General features: G+C 39.6%; 1 protein-coding gene across 11 annotated transcripts in view; it reads right to left on the bottom strand.

The window, feature by feature from the left end:
- HMBOX1 (homeobox containing 1) overlaps positions 1-20241 on the bottom strand; it is a 124851-nt gene that overhangs the window by 88093 nt on the left and 16517 nt on the right. The gene's annotated exons all lie outside the window — the stretch shown is intronic.

Raw genomic sequence — 20241 nt, 5'->3', positions numbered from 1 at the left:
AAACCAAAAATCCCTCCTACTCTGAAGCTTCGATTATGGAAGTCTCCAATTTTGCTGGTCTCATTCATAACTTTGAGGGTTTCTCCCAGAACTCATGATCTTTGCTACAGACATGGAAGAATTAACCCAAGTTTAGGCAAGCTGCATTGCCTAGCCAGCAGCGCACGGGGAAGACAGGGCTGTTTAGCCTCTGCACACTACCTACCGCTGAGAAAGAGCCGTGTCCGTGGCAGAAAGCCTTGACTGCAGATGCAGAACTCTGGCAGGTGGCTTTTGATGCATGAAAGGTAACTGGGAAGGAGGTAGGCAGAAGAGCAGATGATATCAGAAGCTTTGGGACAGCACTGTAGGACTATTACGGCAAAACTTTGCTAAATATATCTGCAGTGCAAAGTAGGTGGGTCAGAACATACCTCCAAGAGAAATCCATATTTGGAAGCATAGCCCAAGTGGCAAGCTATATGTTCAAAGTAGGTATAAGCACAAGCATAAGGGCTTTAAGCAAGAACACTTGAAGGATTTGGAGTTTCCCTTCCCCCCGCACACATATATATTCAGACAAAAGCACAAAGCAAGCCTGCAATGTAAAATACTCTTTAGGAAGCAGGCCAGAAAAATAAACAGATGCACAGAGAGGTGAAGTGACCTCCTGTCTCAAATGAAATTATTTAGGAAGCTTGGAGCCAGCTTGAGACTCTGAGCTACCAGCCTACATCCTCACATGCTCTCACCTGTGACTGGGCTGAGACTCAGCAACTCATTCCACATGTGACACGCAAACCTGCTGAACTGCAAATGGTGAGCCAGTTATTTCCTGAAAGCACAGTACTCTCAGAGCTATGTAAAGCAGAATACTAATTCCAATGTCAAGAATCCAGTAAGATGAGGACGAAAAGCAGAAAACAGAAGTTTTATTATGGAGATTTCTGAAAAACTGATGAATTTTGTTGGGCTGTGACAGTTCTGCTGAATTCTCTTAGAACAGGAAATCCAGCTTCAGCTGTGGGAATGTATTGGAAGCGTTGATAAAAGCCAAAATTGCAGAACATTTGGAAATGCATAATTTAGTAGAGGACATCCAGTACAGATTCATAAAAGGAAGGTCATGCCTGACAAATCTGCTGAAATCCTTTTTATTATACGACCAAATCGTTAGGTTAGACAAGAGTGAAACAGTGGACATAAGTTATCAGGATCTCAGGAAAGCATTTGATTTTGTACCACTCAGACTGATTTACAAAGTCATAAAGCATCGTGCAGGGAAAAGGAATTGAAATGGATTAAAAAACATTCTAGGGATAGGAACAAAAGCAATGCAGTGAGCGGAAGGAGTCTGAAACAGAGAGGTATAAAGGTCAGTCTACTGCTAAACGCATAAAAATGGGCTCCAAGAAGGGTAAAGCTTCAGCTCAGCTACCATTTTAGAGGCAAGAATACCCGAGTCTGGTGACAGAACTGCAGAAGAGCATTACTAGCGGTTGGTAAATTAGCAGGAAATCAGGTGCAGAAAAAGATGGATGAGCGAGGCTCAGCATTTGACAAAAGGACAGAAAAGGTGCTGCACCAACCTGTGGGATTCACTTGTTCTAGAGCTGACGTGTGAAAGGACCTTCTGGCTGGGAATCTGCATTCATTTTAAAGAGGATTCGATAACTTTATGGTCATTAATAAAATCTGCAGCTATGCATGTTGTGGTAATGATATGGGTAATTAAATCTGAAGCTTCTGGGAATTAAGCTGATAGCCTGAAAGGGTCAAAAAGAAAACTCCTCTTGTACTTAATCAGAGGAATAGCTTTGCAAGCTGGATAGGTGCATTAACTGGCCGATACCGACCACTGTTTGACACACAATGCTACATCAAATGGACTCTAGACTGATTCAGCTTGACTCTCCACAAAAATTACTAAGATTTCATGTAGGACACCCTAACAGAAACAAGTCTTTTTAGACTTGCATGAAACCAGTTTGCTTTGGTTAGCTCCTCTTAGACAACTTTGCACAGCCAAAAAGTACGTCCACTTATTCTGAGACTTTCAATAGGCTGTTGGTAGTATCTTCTCCTGAAAACTACCAATTTTTCTCATTGCGGGTAGACTGGAGATGAGGTCTATTGCTTATGATGCAATAGGTTTTTATCCTTGTCTTTTCTTCCCTAAGAGGGTAGCAAATCTTTGCAATGTCTTCATGAGCAGAGGTAAAATTCTGCACAGAGAACTGAGCCTCAGCAACATGTTACTTGGCTCAAGGTCACCTGTGATAAAGATGAGAACAGAATGTGGATCTTCTGATTCCTGCTCCTGTGCCCTGAATACCAGGCCATAGTGCTGCTGCCACCACCTGTGGGGACAGCCTTTCAATCTTTAAGGCTGTCAAAACCCAGCAGCTTTTATGAGCACTAAAAATCACTTTAAATAAACTTCAGTTTAAAAAAAAAAAAAGTTACGGGAGAACAGGTGGACTCCTGTGACACCATTCTTCAATGCACAAAGAATCTTTCATCTCGCTGTTCTACACGGCACCTTTAAATATTCTTCTACATAAAGGCATGATATGCAAGAGCAAAAGAATAACTGAGAAACAGTAATCCCTAACAGATCAACTGTGCTTTATCTACACAGATTCTGCTTTCATAAAAGCACAGAGGAAAGAGGGGGGGGCGGAAAAAGAAAAGTACATTCTTATTGTTTTCTGAAGCTTAAAATAACCACAAAGTGAGAAAAATCAAAGCTGTTCCATAGAACAACTAGGAAAAAAAGTCTCACTGAGCATTTGAGAAAGACAGTAAATGGCAAAAGATGGAATGAGAGATTTAGCGAGTGCTATGGTCACCATGCTTAGATCCTAAATTTGGTCTATGCTGAAACCAATGTGGTTTAAATGGGAAGCATCTGCTAGAATGTATGTGCCCCGTATATAATTACAGCTGTCACTGGCAGCAAAGGCTACAGTTATGGCTACCATTACATACTCCATTTTCACTCGCTAACTTCTCTGAAAACTTTCTTTTTTCAAATATAATGCAATTGAACACAGGCAATTTCTGGAGGAAACTTGCTAACTGTGAGAGACACTGAAGGCAAAGGGATGGGAAGAATTAGAACAAATCATCTGTACTGAAGACAGGCAGAGTTGCCATCAATTTATTCTCGTAGTTGATTGATCATGGAGTTTTTCCACTTCCAGAAACAAGCAGAAAATGCATTATCTACTATAGCTGTTTTTGAACCAAACAACATTTGTGCTTAGCTTTAACACAGGGTCCGGTCTGGTGCTATGGGAAGCAGCAAGAAAGCGGCAAAATGATAGGTAGAGAAACATTCATTTATTCCTCATGTTCAGACATTTCCTATTTTCCGAAGTGTTGAGCTGTTCTGTAACATCTATGGGCTACTGAGCTATTTGCCCTTGCTCCCAAAACCAACCAGTGCCACATCCGGGGTTTGTGAAAATCCTTTTTCCCTTCAACCTGTATTATCTGCTGGACTGACAATATTCAGAAAGCTCTAAAATCCCCACAAACCTCCCCCTAACCAGAAAGCTTCCTAGCCACAATGCAGCTTATTTTCTAAAACCCCTTTGCACAAGCATTTTCTTGGAGCTGTTTTCCTGAGCTGAGCTCTCTACCCTTTCATACAGTCAAGCAGTCTTAAGGTATCTACTCGCTCCTGTCCAACTGGGTCAGGTACCTACCAGCTCAAACAGTGGTTCAAAAGAGATTGTCTCAGAGCAAGGTTGACTTGCCTTCAAAGCTGCAGACCACTCTGTTGTACAGCGATAACATGATGAACAGAAACCATCTGAAGAATTATTCCAGCCCTGACTTTCATCATTTCTAGACGTCTCTTTCTGTTACTCTGTCTCCACGCTACACCCTGTATTTTCAAAGATCAGGGAAGATTCTTTGTAATTCACCATTCAAACTTCTGGAGGGCCGTTTATATATTTTTATATACACACACACACTTTATTTTAAACCCAAATAAATGATACAGAGTCCATTAACGTCATCCCATTCAGCCCCACCACTCAAGAAAAAAGAAGCAGCTGTTGGAGAGAAACCCAGGACTCGGTGGTTTTACACACATGTGTAATTCAGATATGAATTCAAGTTACAATGGTTGCAAATTAAGAGGTCTAAAACTTTTTTTGGTGTGGATGCATGTTTCTATTCCCTCTATTTCCAGCTGCTGTGGTACCACAGATGAGCCAGCAGCATCCTTCCAAAACACACTTCAAGAGGCATGGTTGTATCATCAAAGGTGGGAACTGCACCTTCCCTGTACGTCCTGCAGCAACCCACACTGCTAACAAGTTTCTAACAATTAGAATTCAAAAAGACCTCTGCAATATCTCTCCTGTGTACTGGTGACACTAACAACTGGCAATACCAGCACTATGCTGCTGTTTTAATTTAGCCCTATTACCCATGCTACAAGCTTCCTATTTTAAGGGCAATGAAAGAAAACCCAAAATTTTTTAATTCACACATTACTTGCATCTTGATTCTGAACTTCTAGGTAAGTTTCCCAGCCTTCCCTAAGTGCATGTATGTTACTCAGAGGGATATTCAAGCCACTCTAAGATACACACACCAAAATCCAGATGGGAACGAGCGTAAAGCCTTTCCTATGCACGCTTTTAGACCTATCACACTCATCATCTTACAATTTTCCTTCGAGCTAGATAGGTAGTATCTTGGAAAGTTTCTCTTCCCATCTGAGAACTGAAAATTTTGACTTTAGTTACTCAACAGAAGTATCCAAGTTTGGAAATTGGACGTCTACCAGAGGACTGGAGGATATATAAATCAGCACATCAGTCCTAAAATGTAAAAGCTACCGTTTAATGCAATACGCCAAAAATAAAATGTGAGTTCCTCTAGACAGTCTGCAACAGGCAATTATCTAAAAAACAATTTTTCACAAAGTTCTGCACATTCTTGCTGACTAACAATTCTGCTGCCAAGCACAGGAGACTGTAGGATGATTTTTTTTTCTTTTTAGTTAGTTCTAAGACTATTATCCAAAATACTGACTTATATAAAGGAGTACTTTCAACTTCATTTATTACTTAGAGCTTTATGATTCTTTACATCCAGTTGATAATGTACTGGAACACTTATCTGTTATATAAATCTGTCCCCATCCACACAAAGATACTATTTGTTAAGCCAGTTTAACCCCTGTTTAAATATGACTTACCACTGAAAACACAGCTAAATTCCCATGACTGAGATTAGTCATATAATTTTAAGAACTCCTGGAAGACATTCAAAAGTTACAGCACAGTAAGACTGCTGCAAGATACTCTGGAGAACAAAACAGGACAGCAGTGTTTGAGGGCGTTTGGAGACCATGAACTACATTTCTCCTTCAGTTTCCACCTTTCTAAACAAGTATCTAAACCATTTTTTTTAGGATGTGAGTACAAGTTCACTGCATGCATTCGTTACAAGTTCTCTCTCATCTAGTAGCCAAAATAGATGGATCTTCCTAGATTCACTTTGTACTAAATAAGATCTGACTCTCTTTAGCTAGAGACAGCAGAAGGGATGACATGTCCCTATAAGAAGATGCCAGTCATCAAATGGAAAAGGTACGTTAAAGCAGTTATTTTAAAAGTGAAATCTTGGGGGGGAAAAAAACCACAACAGTGCGCTTGGTGAATATGATGACAGACTGCATGCTATGACAGCAGCAGGGATGAGATGCCACTCACGCGGAAAGCTCACAAAAATCCTTTCAAGATCTTAGCAAGCAAATGAAGAGGGAGAAGTTATGACCTGGTATTACCTAAGCCTCAAGCCCAGGCCTCTCCACTCTAGGAAATTACAATATTGCATTACTTAAAGTGATATAATTTCCTCCCTCATCTCTTTACAGTAACATAAAGATGCTTTTATTGCTATTCCTACAGAAACAGGGGAACAAGTATACTGAAGTAAGTAATCCCTCACCATGTGAACACTGTCCTCTGTGCAGTATTACTATTCCAGCAGAAATCATCCTTGCCCTCCATCAACACAGCTACACAGCTAAACCTCTCAAACACAGGCTACCAACTCTATTCCAAAACCTGAAGAGGATGGTTTTATCTTGTCCCCTCTTGCTGGCATTGGGGTGCCTAGACTACATGTAATGAGCTCTACAAGAAAAGTATGATGCACATTGGGAAGAGTTTGACTAGAGAGTGTTGGCTGATTCCCTGCAGTTCTCACCAAGGATTTGCACTAGGAACCATTTAAGGATTTGAAAAAGGAAATACAAATGGAGTAACTCTGACAGTCTCTTTTTTTAGGACTTTTTTTAGAATCCATACTGGAAAATAATATACATCTTAGCCATTCTCCCACTGTCCTCACATTCACAGACAGCATTTACTCTTCTTTAAGCTCCAGCTCTTGGAGTCAAATGATAGAAAGAAAAGTGGAAAAGCTGAGAAACATAAAGTGAATAAACACATCTTATACCCTTAAGACAGAATCAACCCCTTCACTTTACCAAACCCTGGTTTAATAATACTTTTTTGTCTGTTTGATACTGTAAATAACAAACATCAGTTAATTTCAAAAGACTGCTCATGCCTAATACTTGGGAATATAAAGTTTTTGGCAAAAAACCAAACAGGATTGGTCTCAAAAAGCTTCTTAACCTGTTAAAGGGAGTTTGGAGCCACTCTTACCTGTGACTGATCAGCCAAGAAGCAGCAAGTGGCCTTGTTAAGAAGAGCTGAACAGCAGATGAGCTGCAGAAAGGGAGTCAAGTAGGCTTATGGTGAAAACTGGTAACAGATATTTGGGCAGGGGCAGAGAAGGGATGTCCGGCGGCCTGAGCTTTGTCAGTCATAATATATGAAGCCAAAGCCCAGAGCGTGGTTTCTGTCACTTCTTCAACTGCAAGATAAAGGCTGAGTTTCCGCAAGTAGTGTTTTTACTGTAATCAGAGACTGGCTACTGGGCTAGTTTGACCGTCAGTCTGAACCTGCAGGGATATTCTGTTCTTAAATGGCCTGGGCACAATTTATGTACAGCCATTCCACGAGCCAGAGCGCGTGAATATATTCTAAACCATGGTACATAGAAAAGACTCGCTCTACATCTACAAGGAGAAAACTGACACTGTAAGTCAACATCCAGTTGGCTGGGGGAGAAGGGGGGATGACACACACAATGCATATAAATGGATTAGATCACAGCCTCACAGTTGCTCTAAAGCAATCTAGTAAGATTTACCTTTAATAGTCTTAAAATGTTTTTATTTTTTGAAATATAAGACATGAAAGTGCCCCATTTTTCACTAGCTGAAGTCAAACTTGAAATAACAAAACAGTCTTAAGTAGTTAACGGACTACAAAACTCACCATGATTTCCAGTCAGCATTATAGAGACTTGCAGAGTAACACTGTGTACCCATTAACTCCGAGTCTACAATTTGGCCAGAATTTGTTTTGCTGCATTACAGCCAAATCACTTTTTGTGTCTGTCTTCCTCCTACGTGGGATTGCCTTAGCAGAACAGGATGCCAATACTGAAAGCACTGACTGTCTCTGACTTTACCATCTTTGATTAAGAAGGCCCTTTTATTGCAGGATCACTTAGACTTTACAGATAACTGTTGCTGCATTGAGATGAAGTTACTGGCAGGAAAAGCCTAAAGCAGCTCAGGGAAGAGCAACCAGAATATTAAGGCTCCCCAAGCGAGCTATTCCAGAAGTCCAACACAGGAATTCTTTTCCTAAAATCAACTTTTTGCTGAAAATTAGGTTGACTATTTCTTGTACTCCCCACAGCAGACGCAGAAAACAGCATATTCCTCATTTCCTTACAAGAAACTTTCACATTGAGTCTGAACAACTCTTGGCAAGTGGGTGGGTTATTGAAGGTTTCACTCTGAATGTCCTTGCCCTTTCCTTCCACTGTAGGAATCCCCTCAGAACTCAATTCTTCATCCTTTTACTGCCACATTTTCAGCTTCTACGTTAACTTCACAACATCTTGTTTCCAGTCCTGTTCCTGCCACACATCCCTATCCCATTTTCGTTTGCCCGTCCAACTGAGCAAGAGAAAGTGTGTGCTACAGCTGGGCAAGAGCTGTCTCTATGTGGACCATAATCAAAGACTGCAAATCCGTATGCCTACTCCCATGTCCACATTTTTGAGGGACGAGATGTATAACAGTATCAAGAATCAGGTATTTTATAGCAATGGGCAAGAAATAATCTTATTTTATCAAGGCTGGCACATATCCTGAAGGATATCTTTTCCATTTCATTTTACATCTACCAACCCCTGTACTATGAGCATGGGCAAAAAGCAGTTACCACTTAATTCCTCTTTACCTTTTGGTATTTCTATTCTGTCTCACCTTGGGTTTATTTCTAAATGGATGTTCCAATATATAGAAACTGGCTCAGTACGTTGTATCAGTCACCAACTGACGCTTGCAAAGATACGTGCAAAGGTTTTTTGAGACACAGAATTAAAAAATTAAAAATCTAATCTAGGATGTGGGACATAAGCACCCACAGATGTAGCAACAGACGTTTCTAGTTTATCATAAGGTCATATGTACCACTACTTCCTCCTTCCAGTTTTACAGATCTGTACAGCAACAGTATTTTGCATTCATACAGTGGCTTTTTCTCCCCCATCAGAACAAAGCAAGTATTTTCCAACTTATTAAACAGAGCTTAATATCTGAAAGAACCTGGTAAATGTATCGCTTTGTCATTTCCAGCAGCAGCCACTTGAATGATGGAAAGTAAAGCTATTTATCACAGCATCACCAAGGAACACAAACGGCAGCAAACGAATGACCTGATAATACTGAATTCAAGTGAAAGTGAGTGACAAAATGTTGGGACCTCACTTTTCACCCCGATTTACAGTAGAACACGTTCAGCAACAGAGCGCTGGTAAATCAACGTGGCGAGGCGTTAGTTTTAGGGTGGCACAAAAGTAAAGACTGCATTCTGAAGAATTAATTGGGTTTTTTTCTGGGAAAAAGAGAGGCCCTGCAGCATTTTCTAGCCAAATAGAGACACAGTTTTCAGCAGAATACAAGCACTGTGCTGTAAGAAGCATCACAGGTTTGATATTGTTGAAGAAGACATAAAGATATCATCAGCACCACCCACAACTGTTGCCTTTCTTCCTAACTGTAAATATTTATGCAGTGCCTGAGAATGTAGAGCAATAAGCAAACAGCTAATTACCAAAGGATTTAAGGTGCTCTTTACAGTTGAGACTAAACTGTCATCATTACATCAATTTTAATAAAATAAATGTAATACCAAATCTAAACAGATCGGTATCCCTTGTCTATTCTTATTCAATCTTCATTATAACTGCTCTATGGCTTCAACAAGTCTTGTGGTCTAGGAACAACAACAACAAAAAAAAAAAAAAAGAGCGAAAGACTTTTGTTTTTAATCACAGGAAAACAGAACTGTGTCTGCCTGCCTCGTTAGCTTTGTGAATTTAAACAGTGACCAAACCACTTGAACTTGTCTGTGAGACAGACACACTACACTAAAAATAATAAAAAAAAAAAAATCTTCTGTTAAAGTCCTTCAGAGAAAAAAAAAAAGTAATTCAATATGCATTCCATGCTGAAAACTAGCTTAGTACATTTCTTTCACCTTGATTACCAAGCCTAGATTGCATTCATCATCAAAAAAAATGCTAGGAAATTATCTGCATTCATATTAGATTTCATAAGGGAAGATTAAAAAAAGTTTTTTGAATTACATTTTTAATTGACTTTTTAAAAAGTTCTATTAAAATTTTGATCAATTATTCTAAAGCATAAGCTTACTATAATGTTATGTAAAATTACATGTAAAATATTTAGCAGCACTAGCTATTGCTGTCTTCTGGGGAGGCTGGGAAGGAAGGGAAATAAATCCGCCTCCTGAACTGGTGAAAGGTACAGCATAAACACCTGGAAGGAGTCTCAAATGCTAAACCACTTTTGCCCTCTTTTGCACATATAAGGAATATTTTGTTCAGTTTAGTTTCTTCATCTAATTCAAATCAATGACTTGTTCATTCAAAAGCTGAATAACCAACTGGGAGTTTAAAAATAAAAAATTTAAAAAAAAAAGCAGGAAAGCTTGTTTTCCTCTTCTAATCGGTGAATAATAAAAGAGGTAGGAGAATAAGAGAGAATTAAGATCTGCCAGTTCTCAAACCTTGAAGGACATGGCATCCAGAAACAGTTCAGTTCATTAACTGCAGATAATGCTTTCTTTGTTTAATGAATCAGTTTTAAAATGTAAAACATTTATGAGATGTTTTTGCCATCTTTTAAAATTTTTTTTTAAAAAGAGCTGGCTTTTTAAGATAGCTGCATTTAAATAGGAATCTCAAAACAGTGAGGTTTTTTTACATTCAGTTCCAATCCTCATCTATATAGAGCTCATTTGCCATTTGTAGAAAATGTAAATGTTAAAGAATTTAAATAAGGATTTGTTAAATGATGTACCTGCTTAAGGACATATTCCTGCCCCATTTACCCTACCAGTTAAGCATTCCCCCTCCTGCCCAAAGAAATAAATTAAGAAATTAACTTAAGAGCTGTACTTGTTTGCAAATAAACATGCTTCAAATAGTTACCAGCCAATGAAAATCAACCTGTCTTTAGGAAAATAATGAAAGTACAATCCCAAAACAAGATTAAAATCAATGATTTAAATCAAAGCTTCCCTCTTGCTGATGTAAATCAAAGTGATTTAAATCACCAGTTTTGATCAATTCACTCATTTGCATAACCTTGATCGTTTATCCCTTAAAATGTCATCTAGGGGCCAAAGTTAGCTGGATATTTCTCTAAATCTCAATTCACCCAGCATAAATAAGGCTTTTGTGTTCTTATTTAAAAATTTATAAAATTCACTATCAACTCATACATTTCCATTACTAATGTCTAATCATATTCAGGATGCTGAAGTGGTTTAAAAGATAAAACGAATGCACATTCTGCAGTAATCCCAAGTAAAACCAGAAATATATTACAGCTGACAGTGCCTCTGTAGATGTCCCTACTATCAACAAATAAGCAAACATGCTGATGGGACAAACAAGTGTTCACAAGATCCCCTCAGCCCATCAATTACCTTTAATACAGTTGGGTAGCTAGGGGCTATTGATCTACAGTGGTAAATTTTCACAGCATGCTCTTCTCCTGCATTGATCACTGGGCCAAAGCAGGGACTAACACAGTGTAGGCACTCCTTCATTAAAGAAAAACTGTCTTTTCTAAAGGCAACAAAAACATTAGCTAGCACCTACCAATCTCTGTGCTCGTGAAAGCTGGATTCTCCTTCCAGTTCTCCCTGGCCTGCTCAGTGTTTCTTGCATAAACTATTATTTTCCTCAACCCTCAGACTGTTCACCTGAACTTTCAGGTGAGTCTGATACTGTCCAAATCCCTAATTTGAGGTAAACTGAGGAAAGGAAGTGATGGAGAAACTGGAAGGGGGCAAGTGCACTAAGGAAACTTAGGATATCACAATCATACAAATTATATTTAAACATTATCAAGCATGCTGGGACAGCACAGGAACCTGCTACTAGGAATTTAGAGGATGCTTTGCATGCACAACATTTTACACAAAATACAACTCTAAAAATGAAGAGTAAACATTGAGTGCTTTTACCATTTTTTATTGGTATACACAAAAGCAAGATTGTCTTGAGTACCAAGCAGGTTTTTTGAAATGCAAACATTTTATGGTACAGAACAGAACTAGTAACGGTATCGTGGTCATTTTGATCCAATTATGACACATTTTAGTTTAAAGACTTACAGTACTTCATGAAGATTAAGCAGTGCTACAATTTCTCGTAGGAAGTTACCATTCTGAAAAGTTCTTGGTTACAGAATGCATGGCCAACTGCGTGAGCTTTTCCACTCGGGAGATTCAGGATTTAGCATGATTACTAGCATACTTCAGGATCAGAGCTTAAACGGTATCTCCAACACACACATGGGGGAAGAAGAAAAAAAAAAAGTGAAGGAAAAAGGAATCTGTTCCTAAGAAAACCAGGAAGGTATCGATCCTATGTAGCTTTATGCTTTTGACTTCAAACTAAGAGGGAAGGAATGAAAACCAGATACTCTACATTTTAGCAAAAGAGTTTTGTTAAATCCATGTATTTATAACCAATGCGTTTATCACTAATTAGTAAATAAAACATGCAACAGGAAAAGACAGTATTTTTAGATTACAAAACTCAGATCATACTAAAGGCAATTATTTGTTCCAAAATTAAACAGAAGAAACAAACTTTATAAATTCTAAATTATGCTGAGTCCTAAAATACCCTAGGCTGGACAAACCAACAAAAAACCCTACTTGAAATCTCTGTATGCAGCAAAACACTATTTTTCTCATTTTTAAAAAGTAGACAGCGTTTAGCTCATTTCAGGAAAGAAAACAGCCCAGACCTAAGAAACAGGAAAAGTTAAGATCCCAAAAGGAGAGAAAAAACAGCTATTACTGCTGTATATAGACATTTTCTGCCTTAAGATGTCAGAAATTCATTCTCCAATACACTCAGAAAACTGGAGTTGCTATAAACTGATGCCCAGATTTGTTTCCCAACTTTTTTTTTTTTTTTTAACTCCTCACAATTTATTTTTAACTACTGCACAGAAGTTGCATCTGTTGAGAATGCTCATTTTGCAAACTGAGCTCCTGCTCTAGCGATTGCAGGGCGACTTTCCTGTCTTGCCTTCAGTAGAGCTCAAACCATTTCTTATTCTTCTATGCACTAATTCCAATTTTTGTGTTTACAGGCTGCGGCTCTGCCATCTGCTGAAGACCCTCTGTTTTGTCAGTAAAAGGACATACTGCTGCCATCTTTAGCGTCTCACATGAGTCTGAAAGAAGGATTTAGTGGAAGTAGATGGTCTATGTTTAACTTGCATTTAAAGCCTTTAAAAGTTAAAGGAGTACTATGAATGATGCCAGGGCAAGCATTATCTAGAAAGATAAACAAGCTCAAAATAGCCGGCAGAGAGCCCTGTTACACAGCGAGCATCCTGCCATGAATGTATATCCTTCAAACAGAAGCAATTTAAGCAGTTCCTTTCCAACAACCTTCCAGAGACTCATCCTAAAAACTTAGGGGCAGGCATGACAAAAAAGCCAAACCAAATCCTATCATTTAAACAGCTGAAGGACTTCACGTAGACATTATCTTAAGAGCTCACTCTTAAGCACGTTAGTTGTGGTCACTTCTTGGAAGTCCAGACGTGCAGACCATGAATACACACACTCTCAGTTACAGGGTTGTTCCCTGCCCAAGGAAAAATCCCTAGACTAGACTCAAAGCTGGACAATACTCTGAGCATGAGTCTCTAGCAAGGGACATTTTCCCTTCGCAGCTCCAGGACATCATCATTTCTTTCCTTGTCCCTGGCCCCATGTACCAGTGAAAGGCTGATCACAGATGAGTGCCCAAATTTGGGAGATGCAGCCCCAGAGCAAAACAGACACTGTAGTGCCGGGCTGCATGTACACAAGAGCCCCATCCTGCAGAAGAGAGCCGGGTGGGAGCACGCCCTGTCAATCCTTCATTCGGCTACAGGATATCTGACAGGGCTGGGTCTGCTGTTACACGTGCCCTTGATTTCACAAACACAGCTGCAATACTCGTAAGCAAAGGTGCATCTGCATCACTGCAGAGTCATGCAGATTAAAAATAAAAGCTTTAAAATTACTTTCCAATTTAAAATAATGTAAATTAGCAAAATGAATGAGTAAGAGGCGTATTTTGCAAAAATTTTCCAAGGGAAAAAGAGTATCAAGCCAGTGAACTAGTGGAAGTCACTTGGTAAGCACTGGGAACTAGTGTCTGATTAAGTGCCAGCCCATCTTTCAAGCAGTATCCTTGTCTGCAAGTACAAAAGAACAAACATTTTCTTTTTACTTTGCTTATTTAGCTCAGTTCAATGACTACTGCTTTCAAAGTTAAGAAATCAGCTGGGAATTGAGAAAGCAGGAAAAACAGTTTCTGGCTTTTAAATGAGGAATAAAAATAAGTTGATGAGCTCCACCAGCTTTGTTTTTGAAGGGCAAGGTAACCAAAAACTAAGTGAAATCTACCTTACCCAGACAAGACTCACTGTATTTAATAAGTGTCTTTTAAAAGAAAAACTGTATTTTGACATAAGTGTAACACAGCCTTAACATCAAGTAGAACTGCACTTTCAACTGAATTTCAGTTTCCATCCAAATGTAGCTTGACATGATTTGTAAATAAGAATCAGCTGGGAAATACACAAAGAATTAACCATTTTCTAATTCAGCATGTAATAAATGTACAGGAAGTAATGTAATTGCTTAGGTTACTTCTTGACACCTGCTAGAAAACTATGAAGTTCTCAGCAGAACCCAAGAAATACAGGTGCAAAACAAAACTAAAGATCAATTATTCAAACCAGTTTCCTGCCTGCTATTTAAACCACTTTGATTTAAATCGATCTACATGCCGCAGCGTTAACTTTGATGACCGACACACCGGTACAACCACCCGCCCTCTGAAGCCATACTTAGGTTAATACAGCATCTATGGGATGCATTTATCGGAGGCAAGAGAACTTCTGGGACATATCTAACAGAGCTTTGACCTACCCTGGAGGCAGTCTTATTTCTGCCCTAAGCAGTTAAGCGAAGGAGAGAAAAGGAAATTCTGAGAGAAGACCAGAAGCATTTAGGCAGTTTAGCCAGTGCCTGTTCCAGGTGGGTTAGTAAAAGCAGAGAGAAGAGAACAAGCCTCCTTAGGCTCCTCTTCCAGGTAATCGAGACAGAAGTCCTCTACAGACAATTCAAAAGAGGAACCTCATTGCAGATCCTTTGAGTTAGTCCCTGGAGGAACTTCTGTGTCTTCTAAGAGGCCAAAGCCAGTCTTTGTGGACACCTAAATGACAAGCTAGCTAGAAAGCACTGCCACCGCTGCACTTCTACAGGCAGGAGCAACACTCAAGTACAAGGTCCTGCCTGTACTTAGAGGTAGGAGGGCTGCCTGGATTTCAAGTCTCTGAACCAGATTTGGCTGTTCAGCTTGTGAATATTTACACCTAGAGGCACAGGTACAGCCACAATTAACTTTCCACAGTGAAGCCAGACTTAAAGACATTGTCTGCCTCACCTAACAAAATGATTCTGCACTACTGGATAAGCACAAGATTTTCTTTGGCCGGGTTTCTAGGCTTGATAGGGAAAAAAAAAAAGCAGCATGGAATTGACAATTGCATTTCTACGGTACAACTGGGGCAAAGAACTGTTAAAAATGTGAAATTCAAGCAAACAAATGCACCCATCCTTTAGGAAGAAACACGCAAATTGAAAACAACCAACCTTTTCTTTCACCTTCTAAAAACACAAACTTGAAGGGGCTGGGGCTATTAGTTTTGTATCACATGGGATATACTAGAATTGTTCAAACAAGTGTAATAAGTTGCTTATAAACTCTTAAACTGTACTTTGAGCACACAAAGTTGGTCACTCCCATGCTAGGAAGCAGGAAAAGCAACTTTTAGAGAAAGATTTACTCACTGTCAAGAAGTAGAGAAGGTTTTAGTCCAAATGAGGAATAAGACAATTGATGATATTTCATATCAGATCTACTCAAGACACCGATGTAAGCTGTCAACATGATCACAAGCCAGTGAACACCTTGAGTGCCAAAGCTATCCAGCAAACACTGGCAAACAGAAAGCAGATGGACAGCTTGAGCTGTTTGGCCAAAGAGCTGTTTGAGTTTTATTTTAAAACTCAAACTAGTTTTTTAAAACTCAGACTAGTAACGTGCAACCCTTCCATCCATACCTGATTAAATACGAAGCAGCAGATTCTACCATCTTACCCAGGCAAACACGGCAGCGTTGAAGGGCTGTGTTTGCTGGGACACAGTGCAGTCAACGGGGTCTGAACGAAGCCATCCCACTGGTCCCACCAGGAGCCCTGCAGCAGGGTAGTGTTTGCTATGTGAAGCCAGGCACGTGCATGCTATTTTCAGGAATGTTCTCCAATGGCCTTGTCTACGCAAATTGGAAGGATTAAACCAGACCTCAGAGCAATTTAAATAAATCTGCACAACCTGAGTGTCACTGTGAGCGCCTTACACTGTTTCATCTTAAATTGGTTCCCCAGCAGCTTAAACTTGTCTCTCCACGTGTAGGAACTCTGCTAAACACAGCAAGGCGACACCCATGAATTGACCTCTACCCACTACCGTGCATGTAACTAAATGTGATTTATACCTGGTTGTAATTTTACCCACTGTAAATTACATAAATAAACAAACATAAATCGCATGTACATACAAATGCAGTCGCGTGTATATAATTATATGAAAACAAACCACCACTTGTGCTCCAAATCTAAAAGCTTCTCCCAGCCATTCAATAAACCTTACGACCAGAGCCAGACACACTTTATGTTTTTATAAAGTCTGCAACTAAACCTTAAAATAATGAAAAAGGTCATAATTCATCATCCTGACATCAAATCACAGATTGGGATTTCAGTGTATCAGAGTGATGGATATAGACTTGTTTTAAGTATGGTTTAGTCTGCATTATACCAGAGCATTTATTGTTGCCTTTAAGACTGTTTCCTTTCCAAGAAGTTTCAAGTAAGAGCAACACTCTGATCTTCCCTTAACTGCCTGGATCTGCAAGTTCACTATTCAGCAAAAAGAAAAAAATTGTCCCCAAAAAATCATGACTAGGGAAGCAACAGGACAGGGGGTGCTAGAAAACACAGTTTCTTGTTTTTCCTTATTTTCTCTTGTTTGCCAGGTGATCTGATAACCACTCCCTGATGGAGCAGGAGTTAAGCCTCTCTCACGAGCAAAATCCTTCCTAATAAACCCCCAACCACCATGCAACCTCTCCATCCACTGCTTATCACCTCTGCTGTTTCACTCTGCCACAGTTTCTGGCTGGTGGAGCACTATTGCCCTGGGCCCCCCCTCCTACGACTCCAAAGGACCACATCCAGTCCCCCCAGTATCCTCACTTGCATCACTGTCCAGCTTCCATCTGCTCAGATCAATGTCTACCTGCTTCCCTTGATCCACACCTGCCCTTTTGCCCCTCTCTCTCCACTTTTGATGGGGCAAGATAAAAAAAGCTGCTAGTGTCCCCATAAATGAAAATTCTGATCTTGTATCAAATGCTATTCAATAAACAAATACACATTTTCAGTTATAAGTCGCATATATATTTTTTTTTTTCCATCACCAGAACACACCGAAAACTATTAATTCTCACTACAACCCTAGATGGTGGCACCTTTACAGACAGTCCAATGCCGTAGGATGCACGCAAAGAGGTCTGTTAACCACCTAGGATGTGCTGTGCATCCTGCACACTATACAAAACTGCTGCACTTTGCTGAAGGCTAAGACCATCACATTTCTTAACCTTAAAAAAGTCCCAACTTTTCTGAAACAACTCCATGGGCCACCCTGTACCCCACTAACACTAAGATACATGGAAGTAGTACAGTCATAAAACCACTAACCTTTTCGGTAAAACATTTTCTTAATTAAAAATATTCTTATTTATTCTTAATTAAAAACTGCATCCCTTCAGCTTATACTTCTCAGACAATGCCAGCAGGCACCGACAGCACTGGAGAACATGCCCATAAGTAGTACAAAACATTTAATTTTGCTGCAGTTATTCCAGGGCCCCCCTTCTAATACCTTATGGACCACCAAGAGTGAGCAAGTCAGTAACACCAATATGGAAACTTGCTGTTTGATACCGATTTAAACAAGACATCCTCAGTTTTTGATCTGTGTTGTAGATGGTGCTTTGTAAGCACAACTGGTAATCAATTTGGAAAAGAGGAGAAAATGTGAAAGAATTATAATTTCTATCCATTTCCCTTGCTCCCCCTGCTCCCATCATAGTTTTACAACCCTTCTTTAAGCCTACTTATGCAAGCAGTCAAACCTGCACAGCAGAGGAGGTGAAAACCCCCAGCAGAGAAGAGAGAGGGTAAGTGGCTGCCAGTAGAAAACAGGTCTACAAACAAACTGCATCAGGGCTTGGTCTGCTTTAGGAAGTGCCTCCATCTTTCAGGTTACTCGTATCACTTCTCTCCTTGCAGCAAAACTGAAACAATTCTTTATGTGTTATAAGGGTGCAGAAAGTCATTTAAAGGCACGGGGGTACATACTCTTCAAATGAAAAAAAAAAAAAACCAAAAAACCAAAAAACCCACTAACCAACTAAATATTAACTATAGCAACACTAGATCTGACTGTACCCCTCTTGTGAGAATACTACTGTTTGATTCTTTATAGTATTTATAAATAGGATGGGTTTTATCATCTACACAGGCTAGTAAGTCCCAATCATTTACACTGACTTCTCTTTTGCTTAGGATGGAAGCTCACACACAAGAGTTCCCTGGTATGAGTTTGTAAATAAAGATATGTATAAACAGTAACAGATAAGCAATCGTGAAATATGAGGCTGTAATTCCACCAAGCGAGAAAGCCTGAAAGTAACCCCAGGTAATGTAACTGTTTCTACATATTCACACAAATAATCTCAGCCTGTGTCCTGACACTAATATAAGAACACAGTCTTATGGAGCTTGAAATCTTCCCCTGGAGAAAGAACAGGGCAAGAGCAGAATGGAAGAAAACACGCTGTGTAGAAAAGAATGCTTGTAGCTTTGCTTGCTATTTAAACCAGGCTGATTAATCTTTAAAATCTAGCAGCTTTTCAGATTTTTGCCTTCCCTCCCCCATTTTACCAGTCTTTTTATCAGCGCTTTAAAGTAACAGCAGACCAAAAGCAAAGTTACACCCAGGACTGCATGCACAAATCCCCGTCAAGTACAGAAGCAACAGCTCATGTGAGAGGTCAGAAACCACCAACTAGCTGGAGACACAGGACAGGTCAGAAGTGGAATACAAACCAAAGAACTGGCACGTATGAATCTCAAAGCGATGCCTCAATATAAGCAACTGCAGCCTTCAGAAACCACGCAATTATGGGTTTTTCAGTTGTCTTCTCAAACTGGAACCATCAGGGTTCATGTCTGCAAGCTTTTCACTGCAAAAATGAGATCTTGGGTCCTGGTGAAATTTGAGATTGTTAGATAACATGTAGACTCTCAAAGCTGACACACTAAAAAACCACCCTAAAAATTTTATAAAAGGTGCCAATATTGACAGTTTACTTTCATATGCAGCAAGGTGGGAATGGCAGACGAAAAGATATTCAGAGAAGAAATATGAATGAACAGATGGCATTTATGAGGAGTCCGGTACCTGGAGCAAGGGTGTCACTTTTTCTCAGTGACAAACACACACACACACGAGAGGTGGGTCACCCCCTTCCTGGAAACCCCTTGTAGTCTAAAGCCCTAATTGTGAGACTATGATCCGTCACGTAAGGTTAGGTATCTATAGAAAATGTTTCCAGGTCTAGGCCTTAAGAAGTGAGAGCTAGTCCAAGGTAGTCCTTCAGCACACCAGTGGGAAACGTAGGTTATGTGGAACACAAAAAAAAAAAAAAAAAAAGTGTGACAAAACCTCAGTATGAAGCACAGTACTGAAGATTTCAAGTAGGAGACATGTAAGTACAGCACCTCAGGAGAGTTCTTCCTTTTCATTAGTTACTTGGGAGATAAGGAAAGAAGACAAAGAATCAGGCTACCATTAATCACTGGGATATAACCATTTTTCCACATCTCAGGTCTAACTGCACAATCTGAAGGCTGTCTGACTTTGCTAGAACAAGAATTCCTGCATAAAGTGTATAGATGCAATGCATATGTTGCACAAAATTCAAGTTTACATAATAAAGAGAATATGTATTTGCTTTGATCTCAAGTTGCCCCATAAATTTTTAATAACAGCTGTAAAACCGAAATCTTTGGATAGAAATCATCAGCAGCAATGAAATTTAAGCATGCTACTCATTTCACGTTAAGGAAACCCATTTCCAATCCATTCCTATTAGAACTGTTACCAACTTCGTGCAAGGAGAAATGCAAATGTCATTCACAGCCATTTATTTGCAGATTATTCTCTTCAGCATACCGCTTTCCCTTGCTTTCTCCAAAACAGAGGGAGTAAGGGACCATTCAATCTATTTTGACATCTTTGTTCCTACTAGGGGAGACAATGCTAAGTTCAGATATTGCAGTCCTCTCATTTTGTATTTCACTGGAAGGATGTCTCTATCTGTTTTTTCCTCCT

This window comes from Strix uralensis, chromosome 3, assembly GCF_047716275.1.
Source record: "Strix uralensis isolate ZFMK-TIS-50842 chromosome 3, bStrUra1, whole genome shotgun sequence".
In the NCBI taxonomy this organism is placed as follows: domain Eukaryota; kingdom Metazoa; phylum Chordata; class Aves; order Strigiformes; family Strigidae; genus Strix; species Strix uralensis.
This window is presented reverse-complemented; position numbering and strand designations above follow the sequence as displayed.